The sequence below is a fragment of the Vombatus ursinus genome, unplaced genomic scaffold (assembly GCF_900497805.2).
Source record: "Vombatus ursinus unplaced genomic scaffold, bare-nosed wombat genome assembly UNPS02014832.1, whole genome shotgun sequence".
In the NCBI taxonomy this organism is placed as follows: Eukaryota; Metazoa; Chordata; class Mammalia; order Diprotodontia; family Vombatidae; genus Vombatus; species Vombatus ursinus.
The window spans coordinates 10,665,445-10,689,105 of record NW_020954610.1 but is presented as its reverse complement, the minus strand read 5'-3'; the positions used below and the strand labels follow the sequence as shown (position 1 = coordinate 10,689,105).

Sequence of the window (23,661 nt, the reverse complement as noted above, 5' to 3'; positions counted from 1 at the left end):
TGCAGCTCAGAACATCCAAGTTCAAGCTATCTACCAGTCTTTATAGCAGCAGGGATTGCAGATGTTCATCACCATGCCCAGCGTGTGAGCTTATCTTCTCAAAAATGTTTTGGTAACTGTATTTCAATATAATTTGGTTTCTTTTGCACCATGTATTTTATTTTATGCATTTGAAAACATGGTTCTGAGGAGAGGTCCATAGGCTTCACCAGATTGTCAAAGGGGGTCCATGACACAAAAAAGGGTTGAGAACCCCTGATCTAGTACAACCTATACCTGAACAAGGACCTGCTCCACAATATCACTTTTAAAAAAAAGTCTCCCCATGTTACAAACTCACCAAAATTATCTGGTTGTCAATATACTCATTTGTTGCTCTGGCAAGTGATTACCCAGTTTTTGTTGAAGAGATCTAGTGGGGAGGAACCCGCTAGCTCCCAAAGCATTCCATTTCCCTTTGGGATAATTCCAATCATTAGAAAGTTTGTCCTTACATCAAGCCTAAATCTGCCTCTACACAACTTCTGCCCATGTGACTTGGCCTTTCAAATACTTGGAAATGATTTTCATTCATCTCCTAAGCCTTTTCTTCAAGCTTCAGGCTCTTAACCATCCTCAATTTCTTCAATTGCTCCTCAGATTACACAACTTCAAAGCCCTTCGATATTCTGTTTGCCCCACTCAGGAAACATTTCTATTTATCGACACCCTTCCTAAAGTGTGGTGTCCAAGACCGACCACAATACTCCAGATGAGGTCTGAACAGGGAAGAATTATGTAGAACTATTACACCTCTCTAGTCCTGGACATTCTGCCTCTTAATGCAGCCTACGCTTGCATTTGATTTTTTTTTTTGTGGCTGATATTTAAAATGGAAGCATCTTAACGGCAAAGGCCAATTAATTTTTGCTCGGAATCTTTAGCATCTAGCACAATAGTGCCTGACCCATAATAGGTGCTTAATAAATGTTTATTGAATGAATGTATATCACACCATTGACTCATATTGAGCTTACAGTCCCCTCAAAATCTCAAATCTTTTTCAAAGTAGCTAGCCTCATGGTCCCCATATTGTATTTGTAAAGTTGATGTTTTTTAATCCAAACAGAATACTTTACAATTATCCCCATTAAATATAATTTTATTAAATTTGTCCCTGTCATAATATTTTTAGATCCTGACTTTCTCAAGTTATAGAGTTAACTATATTTTCTAATTTTGTGTCATCTGAATATTTGATAATCCTACCATCTGTGCCTTTATCTAACTCACTGATAAAAATGCTAAATAGCACAGGACCAACCACAGATGTATGTCTCCACAGAGACCTCCATCTGAGTTGATATTGAATGATTAATAACTTTTCTTTCGGTCTAGCCTTTCAGCTATTTCTAACTCTAACTGTGCAAATGTCTATCCCATCCTTTGTCTTGTCCACAAAAACAGCATGAGTGACTATCAAATTCCTTGCTTAAAAAAAAAACCTAATGATTCCTTATAAGTCATATACTTTTCATTTCTATAATCCTGAATCCTATTGGTCCATGAGTTAAGTCTTTCTGGGTATTTATAATGTATTATTTATCCTTAATTATTTTTGACTGACTCTTGTAAGTCATACAAGAATTCCTCCCAAATCTTGGTTCTCCTCCTATCTGACTGCTTTTTCTGTCTCCTTTGCCCCCTAACTTTGGGTATACCTCAAGGCTCTGTCCTGGGTCCTCTTCTATTCTTTCTCTACCCTCTCTTATTTGGTGACCTTGTCAGCTTTGTGACTCTAGGATTAAATTTAAGCTCATCTGCTTAGCTTTAAAGTCTTTCTTGACTTATCCCCAACTTACCTTTCTAATTATTAAAACATATTGCTATTTCTAAATTCTATTGTCTAGCCAAATGTGCCTTCTTGCTGTTCCTCACACACATGTCTCTACCATATCTGTACCTTTCCAATGGCCATCCCCCTAGTCTGGAATGCACTCCTACCTCACTTCTTCCTGTGTTTCCTTCCCAACTCTGAAGCATCACCTTCTCTATGAAACCCTCCATTGATTCTCTTAAGTTCCAGCACCACCACCCCATTCCAATTTTGTATATGCATGCTTTCTCCCCCAACAATCCATAAGCTCTTGGAGGGCAGAGACTGTTTCATTTTTGACATTTTTATACTCAGTTCCAAGCCGTGCCTGGCAATACTAAATGCTTACTAAATACTTGCTGATTGATTAACACAGCTACCCTCCATTCAGTCCTAATGACAGAAAATGTTACAGTGAACAGAATTCCCTCTAAAACAGATCCCCTAAATGGAGAATGCTTTCCTTGAGGGAGAATGAGTTGCCTTCAGAAGCAGCCAATTCCCTCACTCAATAACTCTAATTGTTTGCAATCATTTTCCTTACTTGGAACCTCAAACTAACTCCCTGCAGCTTCCATCCATCTAATCCATCTTCTACATTATATCCCTTCAAATGCCTGGCAATGTGTCATTTTAGGCTAAACATCTCCATATTCTTGAGTGTGAGGTTGTTTCTCCATATACTCTTTTTCTTGCTAAAATCTGTTACCCACAACAGAATGCCATACTCCAAATATGGGCTGGAGAAGGCAGAGTATAGAAGACCGTTGCCTCTCTAATCCTGAACATTAACACCTGGCTTAATGTCATCTAAGATCCCCTTAGTTTCTTTACTGGCCACAACACTTTGTTGACATGATGAGCTTGCTATTCACTAAAACTCCCAGATTATTATTATTTTTTTTTTTTGGTGAGGCAATCGGGGTTAAGAGACTTGCCCAGGGTCACCCAGCTAGTAAGTGTTAAGTGTCTGAGGCTGGATTTGAACTCAGGTCCTCCTCATTCCAAGGCCAGAGCTCTATTCACTGTACCACCTGGCTGCTCACCCCCCCAGATTATTTTTTTAGACAAACTGCTAGCTACCCATGCTTCCTCACCTGAAACTTGTATGGTGAATTTTCTAAACAAAGTGTAAGATGTTTATCACAATTAAGTTTCTCTTTAGTAGATTTGATCCAGTGTTCCACCCTTGAGATCTTTTTGGATCCTAACTGTTGAATCCAACACGGATTGTTGTCCTTTCTAATTTTGTGCCATTAATACATTTGATAAGCATACTTTCCATGCCTTTATCCAGTTATTGATAAAAAAATATTGATAGCACAAAGCTAACACCAATGCCTGGGGCATTACACTAGAAACCTCCTTCCAAGTCAACCTCCAGCCACTAATGTCTATTCCTTGGGTCTGGCTGCCCAACCCTTTTCAAATGCATCTAATTGTATGATCTATCTAGCCTACATCTCTCCATCTCGTGCAAAAGAATAGCATGAAAAGCTTTGCCAAACGCTCTGTTAAACTGTAAGTAAATGTTGTTTGTAGCATTCTCCTGAATCTTCAGTGTTTTACCAGCCTACTTAACCTTTTAGAAAAGGAAATAAAATTAGCTTGTCATGACCTCTTCTTGATGAAGCCATGCTAGCTGGATTTTTGTGAAAACTGTTAAGATTAGCAATCTTCTTTGCAATATATTCATCCATGTCCCGCTCTTTATGTGTGAATAAAGCCCAGGGCTCTCTCATCCTAGACCCTTTTCTCTTCTCTCTCTACACTCTTTTTTCTTGGTAATTTCATTAGCTTCAAAGGGTTCAACTATCTTCTCTGTGTAGATGACTACCAAATATGTAAATCCAACCCTCACTGCTCTCTTAAACTCCCACCCTCTATCTTAACATCTACAAATGCCTGCTGGACATATCCACAGATATCTCAAATTTGACATATCCAAAACTGAACTCACTATTTCCCCCAAACCTTCCTTTTCTTCTAACTTTCCTACTTGTCTTTTTGAGGGCACCTCCTTACTTTCAGTGACCCAGGTTAGCAATCTAGGAGTAATCTATTACTCTTCAGACTCACTTGTTCTCCATATCCATTCACTTCCAAATTTTCTCTGTTTTGTCTCCATAATATGTTATGTCCATGCCCATTTCATTTATCCCACAGCCACCCTAGCTCAGGCTCTCATTAACTCTCACTTGTACCATTGCCATTGTCTCTTAATTGACCTTCCAGCACCCAGCTTCACCCTTCTTCAATGCACCCTGTTGTCAGATTGGTAATCTGAAAGCACCAATCTGAACATGTCATATCCCTGTTCAAGAAGCTGCAGAGGAACCTATTGCCTTTAGGATAAAGTACAAACTCCTTTGGCCCTTTACATGTGGTTTTAGCCAATCTTTCCAGGCTGATTATATATTACTCCCCCACATGTAAACTAGTCAACCTAGTCTACTTGCTGTTCTGAGCATATGACACTGAGTAATCAGTTGTTCACCTCTGGGCCTTTGCCCCTTGTCTGGAATCCTCTCCCTCCTTACCTTCATCTCTTGGAAGCTCTACCTCCAGAAAACACCTTGAAGCTGAGGCTTTGTGACTCAGTCTCCACACTGAGAAGTACCATACTTGGGGATATGGGCTCCACCCCAAGTGATTACCATGATCCAATTTGTTCTCATCCAGACCTAGTCAGGCAAGATTTGTCTGGCCAAGTAATACATGTGGTTTGATGATGATGAGAACCAGAAGCTGATTAAGGAGATCCATGCTGTCATCACAGCCTAGGACTCCAAGCACAGCAACTTTATGGAGTTCCAGAACTTCAAGAGCATTTATCAACATTGACATTATGTCAGCCTCTATTTCTGCATCTGTGTGAATGTCAATGACAACAACTTGACCTACTAGAGGCCAATCACAATTTTATAGATGTCTTAAATTAATATTTCCACAATGTCTGTGAAGTGGACCTCATCTTTAACTTCTGCCAGGTTTACATGATGGTAGATGAAATATTTCTGTCTGGGAAAATCCCAAATGAAGATGCTGAAATAGCTTTTGATATTGCAGTCCCTTGAGTAAGGGAGCACTGGTGGGGCCCAGCCCTCTTCTCCAACATGCCTTCCCAGCCAGGACATCCACCCTCATTTCCTGCTTCTCTTTTCTCCTCTCCCTTCATCCCATCCCCTCCCCCCCCCACCTCCTAGAAGATGCTCTGTTTACAGTGCATCCACCCCTGGCCAGGATCAGGAGTAGGGGAGTCCAATGTGTATGGTGCCATATATCTTGTAACCTTGCTGTGGTGGCAGTGATGCTGTGAGCATGTGAGTGAGCCTACATATCTGTGCATGCACGCGCACACGTACTTACTTGGAGCTCCCAATGAAGTTTGGGACCTATTCTGCTAGGAAAAAATAAAAACAACCTAGCTCCCTTCAAGGCTTAGCACAAGTAACATTTCTTACAAGAGAACTTTCTTGACTTCTCCAGCTTTTAATCCTCCCCCCCCAAATCACTTTATATTTATTTTATATTTATTTGTTTGTTATCTTGTATTTTATCTTGTATGTCTCAGTAGACACTAAGACTCCTTGGGGGTAGGGATTGTCTTGTTTTTGTCTTTGAATCTCCAGCACTTAGCACAAAGATTGGTTTGTAGTACATATTACATATAAATTACATACATATATTGCACATATATTATATACACATGTATATAATAAGTGCTTATTGAATTGGATTGAAATCAATTGAATTGATTTGTAAATACCTATGGCCCAGGGGTTGGGGATGTACTCTTCCACTGAGGTTACCTAACTCTGGGCTCATGTAGATTGAGTTCAGTCCTTGGGAGAGTCTGGCCCCTAGATGGGAGTAAGGGATGTTCATGCTCTCTGGCTCATTATGTTTGCACCCTTGAGCCCCAGGAAAAACTTCTTATAGCTTAAATTTGTTTCTTATCCAGGTCCTCCTCACCAAAGGAATTTTAACAGTGTCCCTTCTAACAAGGTATTCAATGTACAAAGTAGGTTGCATATAGAACAGCTTTTTATTTCCTCTATAATAAGAGAATTGTGTAAAGAAGAACAACAAAAACTTATAAGCATATATTGACAAATACTTAACACATGATACAGTAATGCACCACACATTATACTCTTCTGGGAGTTTGATACTTAAAACATAAAACTTTGTGGAGCTTCTGAACAGGGATTAGATCTTCACCTCAGCTCTACACTGCATGGAAAACTCACTCAAGGTCCATATTCTCTGGCAAATTAGGGCCCATCCTCCCGCTGGTGGTTGTTTCCTCTGAAAAGTTGTTTCAGAGGTCATCATAACTTGGGGGTGGGATAGGAAAAAGGAGAAATACAGTAGTCTGAGGGAGAGGCTTGAAAAGTCCCAACACATTCAATAAGTGAGAAGAGAGAACAATAGCAGAAATTATTTCTCATTTTAAGGTCTACTAAACAGGCAGCCCTTCCTGTTTGGTGGCCAGTCCTCTTTCACACAGAACCTCCTCTCTACCCTTCTCCCTCCCAACTCTGGCAACACCAATGTCAAATGGACCAAGTGGCCAATAAGAAGATTACTGTCCTTATTCCAAAGCACAAGTCCACAGGAACCAATAAGGAATGGATGTATCATCCCAAAGCAAAAATCCATCTGTGATGGGCCAGAGCACATGTGTCATTGGAATGGCTTGGGGAACTCAACTTAGCTTTGTGCATGCTCCGTCATACAGCTCCTGCTAGCTCATCCCCATTCACACTCAATGGGTTGTTCTGTAAACCAAATTCCTGCTGTAGATATACTAATATACAGCAATATATCCAAAAGTTTAAGTTCTGAAAGTGCTTCCAATTTATCCTTTTCATTTCTCTTCCCTAATCTCCCCCCCCACATCACATTCTAACTCCATGCATTGCATCTCCCTCTCATTAAGGTATAGCCATTTTTTCACTTTTTGTGAATGAAGAAATTAAGGAAAAGGGCTAAGGCCAGTACCTCAAAACAAATTTTGATTTCCCTCATCTTTTCTTTTTCTTCCATCCTTCCTTTATTTCTGTCTTCCTTTCTTCTCTCTCTCTCTCTCTCCCTCTCCAAATTTTCTTCTTCCCCTATAGCTCCATATTTATCTTCTTCTCAGCCCAGGCTTTCTCAGTAAGTTTCTGGTTATGAAACATAAAGCTTATGGGTGGTAATTCATATCTTGATTTAATTTTTGGCCTACAAGACATAAAGTATTTTGAATACATTGTCTTCTGTCAACTATGAATAAGGAGTCTGCTCTTTGGGGAGATTATATACTGATAAAACAAGGTGGGCTACTATATGTTAAATTTGTTTTTATGGGAATAGTCTCTTTTTATGTATTGTATATAGAGATTATTTTTTCAAGACATGTATTTGATTTGGAAGCCAGTGTCAGTCATAAGTCCAAGTCATCAGTCTTCTATTTTTCAGGTTGATGAAAATATTAATAGCATAAAACTAACACCAGTGCCTGGGGCACTACACTAGAAATCTCCTTCCAATTCAAACTCCAGCCTTTAATGTCTACTAGCAATCCCACTTCTTCCATTAAGCTTTTTTTGGATTGATCTCACAACCATGGCCTACTTGGCAAGATGTTCCCACCATGATCTCCAAATTTTGATTACCTGATTGGTTTTTTTTACACACTCTCCTTTCAGTGTAATAAATTGACTAGATATCAGCTAGGACTCTTTCCACCTCTAAATACTTTGCTAGAATACAAACAATTAATGCAATTAACCCTGACCACTAAACTCTTTTGGGGAAGAAAAATAATCTAGTTTTACATGTACTAAGTGTCCAAAAATAATTGAAAAGAAAGAAATATTTTTGCTTCATTCAGATTCCTGAAATTGGCAGAAGAAATAGTACCTTATTAAAAAACTAGAAGCTGTGTCTGAATTAAAACTTCCTGCTCATTTTTCCCTGAGCTACACAAAATAAATCTCTTCAGGAAATTGAAGATTTACAAACTCAGTCCTCTTCCTGAACACTTAGCCACATGACTGATGTAATAAGAGAGCTTGGCAGCTTAGTTACAGATTATGAGTTTGGGGGCAGGGAGTTAAAGAACAGCGAATACCATATCTGTCCTGGCCAACCCAGCAGTTGTGGACTTTTTTTGTTCATGAGGTGAAAGGTAAGCATAATGGAGGGGACGGGAATTAAGAGTTCCCAAGTCCTTGTATGCATTCTTTACTAAGGCAATTATAGAAAACGCAATTTATGGGGGTCAAGGTCCACCTGTTTCCTTTCAGAGATATTGAAGCAAATGGTTACATAGGACATGAGATGCAAATGAGGAAATGAGGAAGGATAAAAGAAAATATGAAAGAAAATGAGGATGAAAACTGAGGGGGGAAAGAACAAAACCAAAACACTGTCATGTTTAATGCTGACTTAGAGCCAATAGCAACAAACTCACGGACAAGAGAAAGGAAAATTAACACCAGGAATTTATCACCATAATTGCATTAGAGTTGCTGTATTGCTGGAGATTGGCTAGGAAAGGTATCCTGTTTAAACCAATATGGAAAACGGCAGCTGGGCCCACAAGTTGGGACTTGGGGAGCTGGAAGTTCCTGGGGGTAGGGAAGACGTTTGTTGTGGCCGTTATATCCAATAACAGGAAAAATTTGGTTGGATCTTGAGCATCCTAGCTATCTGAATGTGATTTGAGGCTGGGCTCAAGAAGTCTATAGTGGCCCTGCAAGTACTTTTTACTTGTTTGTCCTTTGTTTTCAAAGAGGACCAATGACATCACAGGGTGATATCTTGACTTGTGTGTGAATTGGATTTACATGAGGCAGAGTTGCACAAAGTTGTCAGCCTCACTCTCTCTTCCAGAGTCCTCAGAGCCCACTGGCAAGACAACAGTTAAGATGACTGGTGATGGCTTGGGTTGCAGTGGATGACCTTGGCATCTTCCACAGAACCTGCTTTAGCCTCCTTCAAGGTCATTGAACAAATTGCACTCTTCTGCCCATTCCACTAGGGGAAGTCTTCACATGTTTAGGGTAGCCACCCCAATAATACACCAATGGGTTTCAGGTCAATAGGTTACCCTCAACCTGATTTAGCCTGTCTGCTGAGAAGGTATACTGGGGTGTGGCCACTGCCACTTTTTACTACAAATGAGGAGTAAGAGTTGCACTGTTTATTGATTTTAGAGTGGAAATGGAATACTACTGTACCATAAGAAATGATGAACTTGATGATCTTAGAAAAACATGGAAAGACTTTAACGAAATAATGAAGGATGAAATGAGCAAAACCAAGAGAACATTATTGTGTAATGGCAATATTGTTTTAAGAACAACTTTGAGTGACTAAGTCATTTTGACTCTTATAAAATACTCAAATTAACTGCAAAGGACATAGAAAGGGAGATATTCTCTGCATCCAGAGAAAGAACTGATAAATAGAAGTATGTATAGAATAACTTTACATATATATGTGTAAATATATATATATATATATTTGTGTCTAATAGTAACCATCTTGAAGGAGGGTGGCTGGGTAGGGAAGGATAAAAGAAAAGAAAGAAATTTACATAATAACATCATTAAATATTTAAAAGGAATAGTAAGTTGCACATTATCAATTTGTAGTTTCATGGCCAATCATTTTTTAAAAATTATACTATGTTATGGAAATGCTTGTTTTATCTAATAAATTAAAAATAAAAATAAAAAATAAATTAGAGGGATAACATCTCCATAATTTGGATCATTGTACCCACTGAATATCTGGGGGAAATTTAGGAAAAGCTGTTTTATTAACAAAGGCAGTGATGCCCATAAGGTACAGACTGCCACATGCAGCAGACTAGAGGTAGAGTTGTTGAGGCTGGCTCTGGGAATGAGAAGGAAAAAAAAAAACTATCAGAGGGTCTGCAGGAGGGAAGGCTCAGGGTCAGCTATTATCCTTGCCTTAAAAGATCCACAAGTTGTTTGGGAAGAAAGGTGATAGGGATCCTTGCCAATATAGTTAAAATTTTAAAAGGAGATTGTTGTTAAATTCTCTAGAACTTTACTTTAAGAGGCAGCAAAATGTCATGGAAAGAGGATTGAGAGTCAGAGGATCTGAATTCTATTCTTTGAGAGCAGGATTGTAAGACTGAATGGGATCAAATAAGGTGAAAAGAAGAAAGTGGATTAGCATACTTGCTGGTAGCAGCTTTGACTTCCCAGACTGTAGATCAGGCCTGCATGAAGAATACAGGCAACCAGCGGCATTCTCCATCATTTGAATGGACCAGTGGGATGCAGTCTGTCTCAGTAAGGAAGTTGGTCTGGAAAGTTCCTACTTGCAGGTGTCGGGTATAGCATTTATGGGGCTGATTACAGCATTTATAGGATAGATTACAGCTAGAGTGTAGTGTGCACAGATTCAACCTGAGCAAGAAAAAGACACGCAGTGGAATGAAGTGAGACGATTCAGTCACACTAATAAATCTCTAAGGCCCCTTCTAGCTCTATATCTGTGATCCGATGAAGTTGCTATCCCTTGATTTCACTTTCTAATATCTTCCCGATTTTCCTATACTTATTGCCATATTAGTAAACTCTAAACATTTCTGATTGTTCACCGTTAGTAAAATAAATAAATAAATAAATAAAATTGAGCACATGTCAGCAGTATGGGTATATTATTTGTAAATAATATGGAGTTACCATTATTCAAATGACTATGTATATCATAAAACTTATACAAAAGTAGAACGTAAAAAATGATGATAAAGATGAAATAATATTTGTTCCAGCTGCTATGTGGAGAATGGATTGGAGAAGGGGAAGACAAGTAGGGAGACCCATGAGAAGGCTATTGTAGTAGTTAAGGTCAGAATTAATAATAATTAATTAATAATGAGGACCTGAATTAGAGTAGTGGCTATTTAAATAGAGAGAAGGGGACAGATTAATCAAGCAACAAGCATTTACTAGATGTAACTACATGCCAGGCACTATGCTAGCTGTTGGTGATACAAATACAAAAAATGAAAAATCCCTCCTCTCAAAGAATTTACAATGGAGGAAATGAGTACCTATATAAGTATATGCAGAATAAGTTTAAAGAACAGATGTAAGAGACAACTTTTGAGATGAGGGAAAGTGAGGAATCAAGAACGGTACTGAAGTAACGAATTTGAGAAAGAACAGTGGCTTCTTTAACAGAAATAGGGAAGTTTGGAAAAGGGGTGGGTTTTATTGTTGCACAGTCATTTCAGTTGTGTCTGATTCTTTGTGACCCCATTTAGGGTTTTCTTGACAAAGATGCTGGAATGGTTTGCCATTTCCTTTTCTAGCTAATTTTACAGATGAAGAAACTGAGGCATATGGGATTAAGTATCTTGCCCAGGGTCACACAGCTAGTAAGTGTCTGAGGTTGGATTTGAACTCAGGAAGATGAGTCTTCCTGATTTCAGGCACTCTATCCACTGTGCCACCTAGCTGCCCACCTAGTTGGGTTTAGGGAGAAAGATAAGTTTAAGCCAGGAAGATTTGAGTTCAAATTTAGCCTCAGGTCACAAGCTATGTGATCTTGGGTAAGTCACTTAACCTCTGCCTCAGTTTCCTTAACTATAAAATAAAGGTAATAGCACCTACCTCTCAAGGTTGTTTCAAAGATCAAATGAGATATTTTTAAAGCGCTTAGCATAGTGCCTGGCACAAAGGGGGTACTATATAAATTACTACAATTACGACTACAACTACGGCTACTCTTATTTTGGACATATTGCATTTGAGATGTCTCTGGGATGTCCTGTTTGAAATGTGCAGTAGGTAGCTGCTGATATGGGATTGAAACTCAAGGGAGAGATTAAGCCTGGATCCAGACCACAATCCATCCATGTCTGCTTATCCTGTTTGACTCACTTGAAACCATCCAAAATGAAAATTGGGGAGTTGAGACTTTTATGCATTGGTAGTTCACTGCCTCCAAGTGCAGACCCCATCCTCTGGAGGGAACCAACCATAACTATAAGGTAATCTGGGGTGGGAGATAGGGATATAATTTTTATAACTGAATGTATGTCCCGAGGACATGCTTGCATATCACAGGAAGGGTGGGACTTCTGGACCTCCATTAATCAACCCATCCTCGCAAAACTGAGGTCTCCCTAGAATAATGCTGTAGTCCCCACTTTGGAGACCATTGATCTAACAGCAGGGATTTGTGAACTTTTTTATATGTTGATAACTGTATTTAAATATAATTAATTTTCTTTATAATCCCATTTATTTTATTTTTTGCTTTTAAAAATATTAGCCTGAGAAAGGGTCTTCAGGCTTCACCAGACTGCCAAAGGGCTCTATGACCTGAAAGGAGTTAAGCGGGGTCTCTGATATCTGGTTGGGGCCTATCAAGAATAAGATGAAAAAAAGGGATAAGATGCAGGTATGCTTACCACTCAACCCCTCTGGGTAACTCACTTCCTTCTGATTTCAGACTATTTGGTAAATTGAGCTTGCTTTAGGTCTACCTCCAAAACTCTCTGTGCAATGGTACCTGCAAGCTTCTGGCCATCTTCTTTTGCAGCCTGAACTGAATGGATGATCTTACTGGTGTTTCCTTTTGGTTTTATTAATCATTTCTTCCTCTAGAACCCTTTAAACATCCTTTGCTGGGGTGTTTTTCAGGGATATACAATGTAGCCATCTTAATCAGAAATTCCCCAGCCTTGCTTTTTAGTCTTCTTTTCCATTAGTCCCCTGCACACATGAGTCATTACAATGCTAGTGACCAACTTTCTATTCACCACAAGTGATACTATTCTGCCTCTCACCCTCAGGAACTTTGCACATACTGACTTACCCCATGCCAGAATGTTCTTCTTTAACGCTGCCATTTGGAATAGTTGTGATGCAAGTGCCCTCCACTGCACAAGACCTTTCCCAAATCCCGAATTGCTAGCAGTTTCTTATCACCAAAATTACTTTTTATTGTGCATATTTTAAAATATGTACCATATGGAATCAGTACCCATGGTGTCAGGGATCTCAGGCCTGTACCACCCCAAACAACCCCGTCCCTGTATTTCTAACTCTATCCTGAGACAGAGTAAAACCTATAAATTTCTTTTTGACAAATTCTTAATAAAAAAAGAATGTTCTCTACAATCTGTCCATATCTTCACAGAATCACAAACTTTCATAGGTAGAAATGAACTCAGAGGCCATTAAGTTAAACTTCTACCTAATTATTAAGCCTCCACAGTACTTCCAACAAGTAGTCATCTAATGTCCCCTAGAAGAGCTTTTCCAAAGGTGAATTCCTATACTCCCTGGTGAGCCATTCTATGTCCATATAGTGTTCATTACAGTACTAGAATGTTTTTATTTTTTTAACTTATTTTTAGTTTTCAACATTCACTTTTATAAGATTTTGAGTTCTAAATTTTCCTCCTTCCCTGCCTCCTGCCTCCCCAGCACAGCAAGCAATCTGATATAGGCAATACATGTGTAATCATATTAAACATATTTCCATATTATTCATGTTGTGAAAGAAGAATCAGAAAAAAAACACAAGAAAGGGGAGAGAGAGAGAGAGAGAGAGAGAGAGAGAAAATAGAATGCTTCAATCTGCCTTCAGACTCCATAGTTCTTTCTCTGGATGTCAATAGCATTTTCCGTAATGAGTCTTTTGGAGATTGCTTAGATCATTGCATTGTTGAGAAGAGCTAAGTCTATCAAAGTTGGTCATCACCCAGTGTTGTTGTTACTGTGTACAGTATTCTGCTGGTTCTGCTCATTTCATTCAGCATCAGTTCATGTAAGTCTTTCCATGGTTTTTCTTGCTTTGTTTTGTTTTGTTTTTGGCTAGGCAATGGGGTTAAGTGACTTGCCCAGGGTCACACAGGTAGTGTTATGTGTCTGAGGCTGGATTTGAACTCAGGTCCTCCTGAATCCAGGGCCGGTGCTCTATCCACTGCGCCACCTAGCTGCCCCCTCCATGTTTTTTCTGAAATCTGCCTGCTCATCATTTCTCATGGAACAATAATATTCCATTACATTCATATATCACAACTTGTTCAGCCATTCCCCAATTGATGGGCATTCCCTTAATTTCCAATTTTTTGTCACCATAAAAAGAGCTGCTATAAATATTGTTGTACATGTGAGTCCTTTCCCCTTTTTTATGATCTCTTTGGGATACAGATCTAGTAGTGGTATTGCTGTAGAAGGTTTTTCTGACATGAATCCTCACTCTACCTTTCTATATCTTCCACCCCATTACTCTTCACTACTATAAGGTGAAGCAAATCAAGTATAATCCATATGATAGTGATTCAAATATTTAAACAATTATATCTCATCTAAATCTTCTCTATTTTAGGCTAAAGAACCTCCATGTCTTCAACTGATCCAAAGTTTCTCCAACCTGGACCATCCTCTAAAATGTAGCACCCAGAAGTCAACACAATATGTCAGGTGTGGTCTCACCTGGGCAAAGTATAGCAGGACTAAGTAATAACAATGAAATTAATAATAAGAAGAAGAATACAACTAATTTACTAACATTTCCCTCATTCTGGGCACTGTGCCTCTCTTAATTACAGCCTTAAACTGGTTTAACTTTTTTGTCTACCCTACCACACCATTAACTCCTATTGAGCTTATATTCAATTAATGTTTTTTCTCAGCTCTTTTTCACATAATGTATGTGAAATCTATACTTTCAAGTATGTTCTCAGTTGCATTATTTAAATCTCGATTACATGATCATAGAGCAAGGGAGCCCAACTTTTAAAAATGCTTTATTGTCTTTACTTTAGTCATTTTAACTTTCTCCTCTCCAGACTTAACCTCATCCTTGAAAAAAGAAAATCAATTATGCAAAAAAACCTGATAGAGTGATTGGATATGACAATGTATATAATTTGGGGAACTGAAACATTTTGACCAAATTTGGATCTGCACCATGTACTCAATAAGTATTCCACAAATTCTTACTGTAAAGTTGAACTGTTCCATCAGTTCTAAAAGGAGCAACATCTGCCTCATGGAGGATAGGCTAATTTTACCCTAAAATGCAAGGAAATTGTCCTCAAGGGCATAAGACTAAGATTGCATTGTTGGTTTTCCTCATCTTCTAAGTATAAAAGCCCTCCCTTTGAGGAATCAAGTTTCCTCAGGATTGACACATCCTTATAACTGGGCACACCACTGTGGCAAATATAGAGGTTCCCACCTGAATCAATGCTACATCCTTTCCATTCTATTGTTAAGCAAACTTCTTTTTGTAAAATGTTGGGTGGTCTATGAGGGTCTCATTTGATTCCAGTCCAAAGCCTAAACTATGATGTCAGGCAAATCCCAGAACATCAAATCACATAGGGAGAAAGAGACAGAATCAGGATTCAGATCTAGCTTCTCTAACAATGAAACAAATGCTTTTTTTTCTTTTACTAACTAGACCTTTTCCCCAGGGAAGTAATGATGGGGTAGTGTAAAGGGAACTTTTAAAGATTATACTGGGAGCAGAGACATAACTATGGTAGAGTTCTACCCAAGAGCATCAAAATTCAGAGGGACCTCTGAAAAGCATTTGCAGGTCTTCAGTGTCTACTTAGCAAGAATAATTGCATAAAATAGGAAGCTGCCAGATGGCACACAGCAGCTGTACCTCAGATGGATTCTTTGCTGGCCCACTATTAATCCCTAAAGGTTTGAAGGTGCATTTCATGGTGCCCCAGGTACAATAATGGCTGGTTGCAACTCTGGCTAGGCATTATCATTTCTCTTTCATTCAATGACTCCTAGTATTTAACTACAAAGAAATAGATGCTCCTCTCTCCTGGGGGGTGCCATTAAAAGCAATTTGCTTAAAGAAAGGCTTTCCCCACCCTCGGTCCATCTTGATGAAAAATATTCAGAGACAACCACAAAGATAACAGGGCATGATCCTCACCCCTATTTTCTTTGTCACTGTAAGGAATAAGGAATGAAAATAGTCTGAGAGTTAAATAAGAGCAAACAGACCTTGCCTTTTGATTGTTGAATGTTTCCTGGATACCTACAGTGTGCCAGGTGCTCCCAATTAGGCTGCCATATTTTTCTCCTATTATTTTGCTGCCCAGAGAGAACAGGTGGAGCATAAAGCATACTGTGATCAGTACTCCATCTCGGAGGCATTTAAGCTTCCATCCCATTGACAGCAGAAATCTATGAGCTGACCTGTATCACCCAGTACTACATATGGATCTGTCATCATAAATAACCAGAGATTTCAGAGGAACCCTTTAAACATATGCACAAAAGCACAGGTCTGCTCGCGCAAGAATAATTACAGGTTTGACAAACTCCACACAGACAGATTTCTACTGTGTGTTATTCTTTTTTTGTTTTGCTTAAAAAAAAAAAGCAAACAAATCCAGCTCCAAGCTTGCAAAGGTGACTTCATCCAAAAATAAATGGCTTAATTTTTATTTCAGGAGGTAATGAAAATAAACAAAGCATCAATGACCAAGAGGGCCAGATACCATTTCAGGCCAGGTGGCCTAACTCCAACTCCCTGTGTTGCTAGAGAATGTGTCCTGGATTTCTCTACCTAACCCCAGCACATGGATATGAACCATTGAATATCACGCCAATTCTTGAAGGTTGAAAAGAAATCTCTTGTTCAAAGGTATGATCAAATATTGATTTAACCTGCGAGAGTGTGTCTCTTTATCCTTTGGTCAATTATTTTAGGATTAAGAGCCGGAAAAGATCTGACAGGTTACCAAATAGTAGAAAGAGCGTGGGATTTGTAATCAGATGACACAGGTTCAAAATCCCAGCTCTGTCACTTATCTGTTTGCTCTTGGAAAAGTCACTTAATCTTCCTGGGCCTCAGTTTCCTCATCTGTAAAATGAGGCAATTGAATTAAATGCCCTTTCAGGTTTCTTCTGTGATCAAATTTCAAACACCTCATTTTGCAGATGGAGAAACAGTTGAAAGTGGTTGAGTGATAGACCCAAAGTATACTTTCCATTGCATCAGGCCTTCTCTTCTTTCTTTTTTTCTTCCTTCCTTCCTTCCCCCCCCCCTCCCTCCCTCCCTTCCTTTCTTTCCCAGACAGGTGATTTCATCAGTATATGGAACTCCCCTCACTGATGCAGATCTGCAACTTCTCTGCAAATTAAGTTCTTACACAGTTAGTTGCGTAAGGCACTGAGAGGTTAATTGATTGCCCGTGGTCATAGAGCCAGTCTGTGTCAGAGCCACACTGCACTTTCAATAGACAAAAGAAAATCAATACCCCCATGTAGAGGAAAAAGGTCAGAATAACTTCTGAAAGAAACTGTACTTTGCCTCAGGCACTTGCAGTGTTTTCTAAGCAATCAGTACCACACTGATTCTTTTCCTAAAGCCAAATCTTCCCAAATCTGGGCTTCTTCTCCCAATGGATTCCTGGCGAATTTCTTTTCACTCTCCCTGCAATCTAGAGAGAGCAGGGCTTTGGTCGGAAAGTAAGATCATAGATCTGGAGCTGGAGTCCCGCAAGACCAACTTCCTCATTTTGCACATGAGGAAACTGAGGACCAAAGAAGCTTAGTAACTTGTTCAAGGTCACAAGGTAGTAAGGAGCAGAGGTTGAAATATAGAGTCAGGTCTTGTAAATGGGGATAGGATAGGGATAGTGACTAGGCCCATGATTTCATAGGTATAAGGAACTCTCAGTGAAGAAACCTTCCTCTACCAATGTAAATCAGCACCTTCTCTGCAATTTATACTTTTAGAGGGTTGCCTAGAGCACTGGAGAAGTTAAGGCACTTGTCTAGGGTCACCCAACCAGTATGTGATAGTGTAAGACTTGAACCCTCTCAGAGATGAGCATTTCCTAGAGATGGGCATGCCCCTCAGACATCCCCTGGCTCTGGCCCCTGCTTGACCGGAGAGTTCCCTTACTGATCTAGTCAAGAGCAGGGAGGCATCTACACACAGAATATTTATTTCAGAGCTTCTCTTCTTTAGAACTTCTTCTGAAAATCAAATTAAGGGAAGTGTCAAGCAGAGTTGTGTGCATGAAATAGTGGGAAGGAAGCTGGACTTGGAGTCTGAAGAGACTATCTCTGTGACCCTGGGGAAAACACTTAAAATCTCTGGTGCTTGGCTTTTCTCATTTATAAAAAAGGGAGAACTGATCAATAGAAGTATGCATGGAATAATTTTACATATATATATACATGCATTATACACACACACACATATATATACACACCTATTTGTAGGATGGGGGGTAGAAAAATGAAAAAAAGAAATTTACATGATAACTTTGTTGTATATTTGTAGGAAATAGCAAGTTGTACATGGTAGATTTGCAGTTTCGTGTGCAATCATCTTTTTATTGTACTGTGTTATGGAGATGCTTGTTTTGTTCTGTGAATTGAAAATAAAATAAAATTTTAAAGGGGGGGGTTATAATACTTGCATGGGCTGATGTGAGGAAAGTGCTTTGTAAATGGCAAAGCACTATATACGTGTGAATTAGAATTATTATGATTATTTAAAACACCTTGGAGGCAGCTTGACATAATAGCATGGGTTGCTGAGCTTGGAGTCAGCAAGACCTGGGCTCAAATACTCCTCAGATACTTACTAGCTGTCCTGTGACCCTGGGCAAGTTGCCTAACCTCTGTTTGCCACATCCAACTCCCAAGGATTTATCTGCTAAATCGTAGATGGGTTGCTACCTGAGTTCTGAGAATTCTCTATTCTTCTTGTTATGAGAATCCCAGCAGATAGGAAGGTGACCTTGGAACCAGGAAGAAGAGAAGTCAAATCTCTCCTCTGATATATACTGACTGTGTGGACCTTTGTGAGACACCTAACCTCTATGTGATTTTCTAAAATTCTCCAAGACAGAAAAGATGCCCACCTGCAGTGGTAGAGGGAGTTTTCTCACCTAGAAGTTCCCCTAAATCAATGAAACAACAGACCCAGCCCCTAGGGGTAGAAAGGAACTTAAAAGAATTTAGACTTGGTGTTCAACCCTCTCTCTCCATTTTGTGGACAAGGAAACTGAGGCACAGAGAGGTTTAAGCGATTTGCCCAGGGTCACAGAGCTAGAAGTATCTATGGCAAGATTTGAATCAAGGTCTTCCTGTCTCCAAATACAGTACCTTTGAGGCAGTTTGGTGTTTCAGTGGACATAGAGCTGAGAGTTCAAATCCAGTTTCAGACATTTACAAATTGTATGATCCTGGGGAAGTCTTTTAACCATTATTTACCTCAATTTCCTCAACTGTAAAATGAAGATAAAAGTAGCAACTACTTCCCAGGGTTGTTGTGAGGATCATATGAGATAATATTTATAAAGCACTTAGTATAGTGAATGGTACATAGTACATAGTAGGTACTTAATACAGCTTTCCTTCTCTCCTTTTCCTTCCTTCCTTCCTTTTTTCTTTCTTCTTTCCTTCCTTCCTTCCTTCCTTCCTTCCTTCCTTCCTTCTTTCCTTCCTTCCTTCTTTCCTTCCTTCATTTCTTCTTTCCTTTTTTCCTTCATTCCTTCCTTCCTCTACTACTTCATACTGTGGTATGTGTATCTACTCTATCAAGGCTTATCACAGCCCCTTCACCAAATTTGTAGGCAAGACAATCCATCATCATGAGTTGCTTTGGCCAAAATAATTTATCACCTGGTAGCCAGTTTTCTGGGAATGAGCCACTCCAAACAAGAACTAAACCAGTCTTTGGATGACAAATACAATCTGCTCCAGACTGTCCACAAAGCCTTTCCAATTCATTAGGACCTGCCAGCCCTTGAGCTCCTTTGGGAAGATGGAAGCATTTCTGTGCCAGGATGAAATATCCAAGGAAGACTTTAGTGGAGGAAATTTTTGAACAGAATATAACTGGTTTTCCTTGTCTTTTTCTAAGTGCATTGTTTCTATGTTGACTGTTACACCTCTTAATTATTTCTGATTCTGTAGTATGATGTGTATTTGTGAATTTGTGTCTTAAATATATGAAAAGACTAATGAGAGAAACCAGGTTCAACTTGTGTCCTTTTGTGATTATTGTAATTTTTATATCATTTGATGTTATAGTTATAATGATAAGAGTCCTCTATAGGGTCACTTAGGCTAAGCGATCCTAATGCCCATAAAGCATATAGGCAAAGAAAATTGTCCATTGTTCTGACCTATATTAACTATGTGTCAAGCAGTTAATACTCACAGTCACAGCTTCTGATTGGATAAAACTCCTAGCTAACTGCAGTGGTCTGACTCACTCTTCTCTTCTGTTGCCCCAGATGGTCAACTCAAACTGTCTCCCAATTTCTGGTCCTAATAAAGAAACTCCCTAACCCACGCTTTACCCAAGCCTGATATTGATAAGTGACCCCAAGAACTTTTCTACCACATCTGGGTCTGATTAGAAATGCCCCCTCCTACATCTTGTACTAATTACCTGTTCTCCACCAAGCTTATTTTTAGGTTATTCAGCCTAAAAATTCTGTACTTGAACCCAAACTTTGAGCCTTTTCTCTCCCTGACACATCGCCCTTCCCCTCACATCAAGTTGGTTTCTTATATCTATGAGGATGAACCTCTTGCTTGTTTATATTGCCATATAGAGTGTGTATATGCTTTTTTTTGGCCTGCTTGCTATGCTGCATAATAATAAATTTCTTGTTTGCACCAGCTTCCCAATTTTGATTTCCTATAAGTTCCAGAACCTAAGTCTTTATTTTGACCCAAACCATGAGGCCAAATAAAGCACTTTCACATCGATGAAAAACTACAAACAAATTCATAGATTACCTTTATAATTATGTTTCCCTTTTTTAGAGCTATGAATTATTGTGAATCAAACATAAATCTCCATTAGTTTCCACATGCAAGGATGGACTAACCTTGGCTCCAAGGTCTAAAAATAAAAGGCTTTTAAATTAAAACCACTCCAATGTTCCACCTCCCTACTGTCAGACTTGCAAAACAAAAAAAAAGGGAAAATTCCAAATGCTGGAGAGGCTGTGGGAAAATAGGCATATTAATACATTGTTGGAGAACAGTTTGGAATTATGCCCCCCAAAGTTATTAATATGTGTATCTTTCAACCTAGCAATACTGCTATAAGTTCTATACCACAAAGAGATCAAAGGAAGATGGAAAGGTCCTATATGTACAAAAATATTTAGAACAGCTCTTTCTGTCATGGTGAAGAATTGAATACTGATAGGGATGCCCATCAGTTGGGAAATGACTAAACAAGTTGTGATGGAATACTACTGTGCTGTAAGAAATGATGAGTTCAGCAATCTTAGAAAAACATCAAAAGACTTGCATGAAATCATGAAGAGTGAAATGAGCAGAACCAAGAGAACACTATATACAGTAACAGCAATATTGTTTGAAGAATAACTGTGAATGACTAAGTTATTCTGAGTATTATAAATACTCAAATCAACTACAATGGACCTATGAAGGAAGATATTATCCATTTCTAGAGAAAGAACTAATAAATAGAAGTATGCACAGTATGGTTTTACATACATATATATACATATATCTATATCTATCTACCTATACATCTATACTCTCTCTCTCTGTCTCTTTCTCTGTCAAATGGTGGCCTTCTCTAGTGCAGGGTAGGGATGAAAGGAGGGAGACAGTTCAGAACTTAAAATGTAACAAAAAAATTAAATTTTGAAAAGATGAAATAAAACGTTACCCACCTCCTGATAGAGTGGTGATGAATTCAGAGTGCTGAAACTTTTTTTGAGGGGGGACAGGGAACATGGAAATTTATTTTGCTTGACAATATATGTAGGATATTTTCCCCCTTGATTTCCCAGTGAAAAGGGGTGGAAGGGAGGGAGAAAAGGTGAGTTTTCATTTTCAAAAAAAAATGATAAATTAAAAATGTAAGACTTGTTAAATCCATTCTTAGGGAATGCAAATATTCATTTATTAACAGTTCCTAATAGCCTGGCAATGAGGCACAACCTGTTAGGTAAGCCAAATAAGCATACTACTTTTTTTTGACTTGGAGCATAATAACAAGTATAATTAAGGAACTATTCTGTTAGAATCTTTAACCAGCATTTGTTTTTAACTCTGACAAAAACACTTATGCATGTCATCAAAGGCAAATCACTTCATCTCTCTGGGTCTCAGTTTCATCTATGGAAAATCAGAGGGTTGGGTTACATGATTGCTAATGTCCCTTATAAAATTTGCAGATGATTCAAAATGATAGCCCATTGGAAAACAAAATAAAGATCCCAAGCAATCTTAACAGAAGAGAGTGATGATCTAAGCAGATGAAAATTTAAAATTACCATTGTCTTATATTTTTTGCACTACAGTAATTTACCCTTACACCTCCTCCCCTTTAGATTCAGCTTGCAGAACGTATGGCCCGTGGGCCATTTGCTGCCTGCCAAAGGATTTTGGTTGGCTGTCAACCAACCGTTGTCAGTATGTACAGTTTCAGTTTCTTCATCTGTAAAATGGCCAGGTTAGATTCAATGATTTCTAAAATCCCTATTAGTTGTAAACCTTATGCTGATCTTTAATCACAGATCCCATTTAGAACCCAGCAAGAACTCACTTCAATTCAACAAATATTATTAAGCACTTATTCTGCTTAATAATACTACACTACATAGTAGGTACTTTAAAAAATACTTATTGGGGCAGCTAGGTGGTGCAGTGGATAGAGTACTGGCCCTGGAGTAAGGAGGACCTGAGTTCAAATCTGGCCTTAGACACTTAACACTGACTAGCTATGTGACCCTGGGCAAGTCACTTAACCCTAATTACCTCACCCCACAAAAAATAAAATAAAAATGCTTATTGACTTCAGGGCACTATGCAAGGTTCTGAGAAATATGAAGAAATGACAGTCCCTGTCATCAAAGAACTTAAGACCTATTGGGAAGATATAATATATACACAGGTAAGAAATTCATCTTTTAGTATTTTATTTGCCAAATTTTGGCAATAATATTTTTCATAATGTACCCTTCTTTCAAGTTGCTTAGAAATTTGGGAAATAGTGGGCACAAAATTGTTGATGTCCACATGGCTAGCCTTACCATCTTCAGAAGCATTATAGACATAGAATGTATAAAAAGCTATTTCAATTAGCTGCCAACTTACTTTGTTTCAGCAGGATTTATGCCCATTTGTTATGTCACTTTTCCATTTAAAAAAAATCTATGCTCCATATTTTTAGGGCAACCTTCAGTAACCCTTTTCTGGCTCTGTGCTGTCTGAGAGGAAGGGAAGTGAGTCAGCACAGCCCATGCTGAGTACACATTGGGCCACCGATAGATGTTACAGTTAAGTCCTTGACTCACAAACAACCTTCCCAAACCTCAGCCTTCCCAAACAAGACAGAATAAAAGTGACCAGGACAAGGGATGGTGTTTGCAGGTGAAGGAAGGCAGTAACCCTCCGGTTACTGGCAGGCTTCATGATTTGGCTTCTGTTAACATATGGGCTGTACAGCTGCCAATCCCTGCTGTAAAATAAATTTATAGTGCAACCCTAGCTGGGCCCTTGCTGCTTGATAATCCTACTCATTCCTGACAGGAACTGTGCCAAACCTTTTCCATTCTCCATAAGGTTTCTACTCCATGGGCTCCATTCCCATTCCCATACACTTACAGGAAGATTTGACCTTTTTCATTGAGAAGATTGAAATCCTATGACTTAAATTCCTTCATTGGTTGGTTTGCCATTATTTCTTGGTATTGCCATCCAATCTCTCCTCTTTCTCTGAGACCAAAGGAATATCCCTGCTCCTCACAAAGGATAATCCTT

At 38.9% G+C, this 23,661-nt stretch overlaps 2 long non-coding RNA genes and 1 pseudogene across 3 annotated transcripts in view; all 3 read left to right on the top strand.

Annotated features, from left to right (window-relative positions):
• Positions 1-4,513: 4,513 nt before the first annotated feature.
• Positions 4,514-5,318, top strand: LOC114025606 (annotated as a pseudogene).
• Positions 5,319-7,601: 2,283 nt separating this feature from the next.
• LOC114025652 lies at positions 7,602-19,808 on the top strand. Its single transcript, XR_003567056.1, has 4 exons — positions 7,602-8,033; positions 14,234-14,328; positions 16,332-16,525; positions 19,445-19,808. It is a non-coding gene; the product is annotated as an uncharacterized LOC114025652 (long non-coding RNA).
• A 2,917-nt stretch (positions 19,809-22,725) lies between these two features.
• Positions 22,726-23,661, top strand: part of LOC114025651 — a 72,725-nt gene continuing 71,789 nt past the window's right edge. For both annotated transcript variants that reach the window (XR_003567055.1, XR_003567054.1), the window contains exon 1: positions 22,726-22,792. This is a non-coding gene — a long non-coding RNA (uncharacterized LOC114025651). The remainder of the gene's footprint in view (positions 22,793-23,661) is intronic.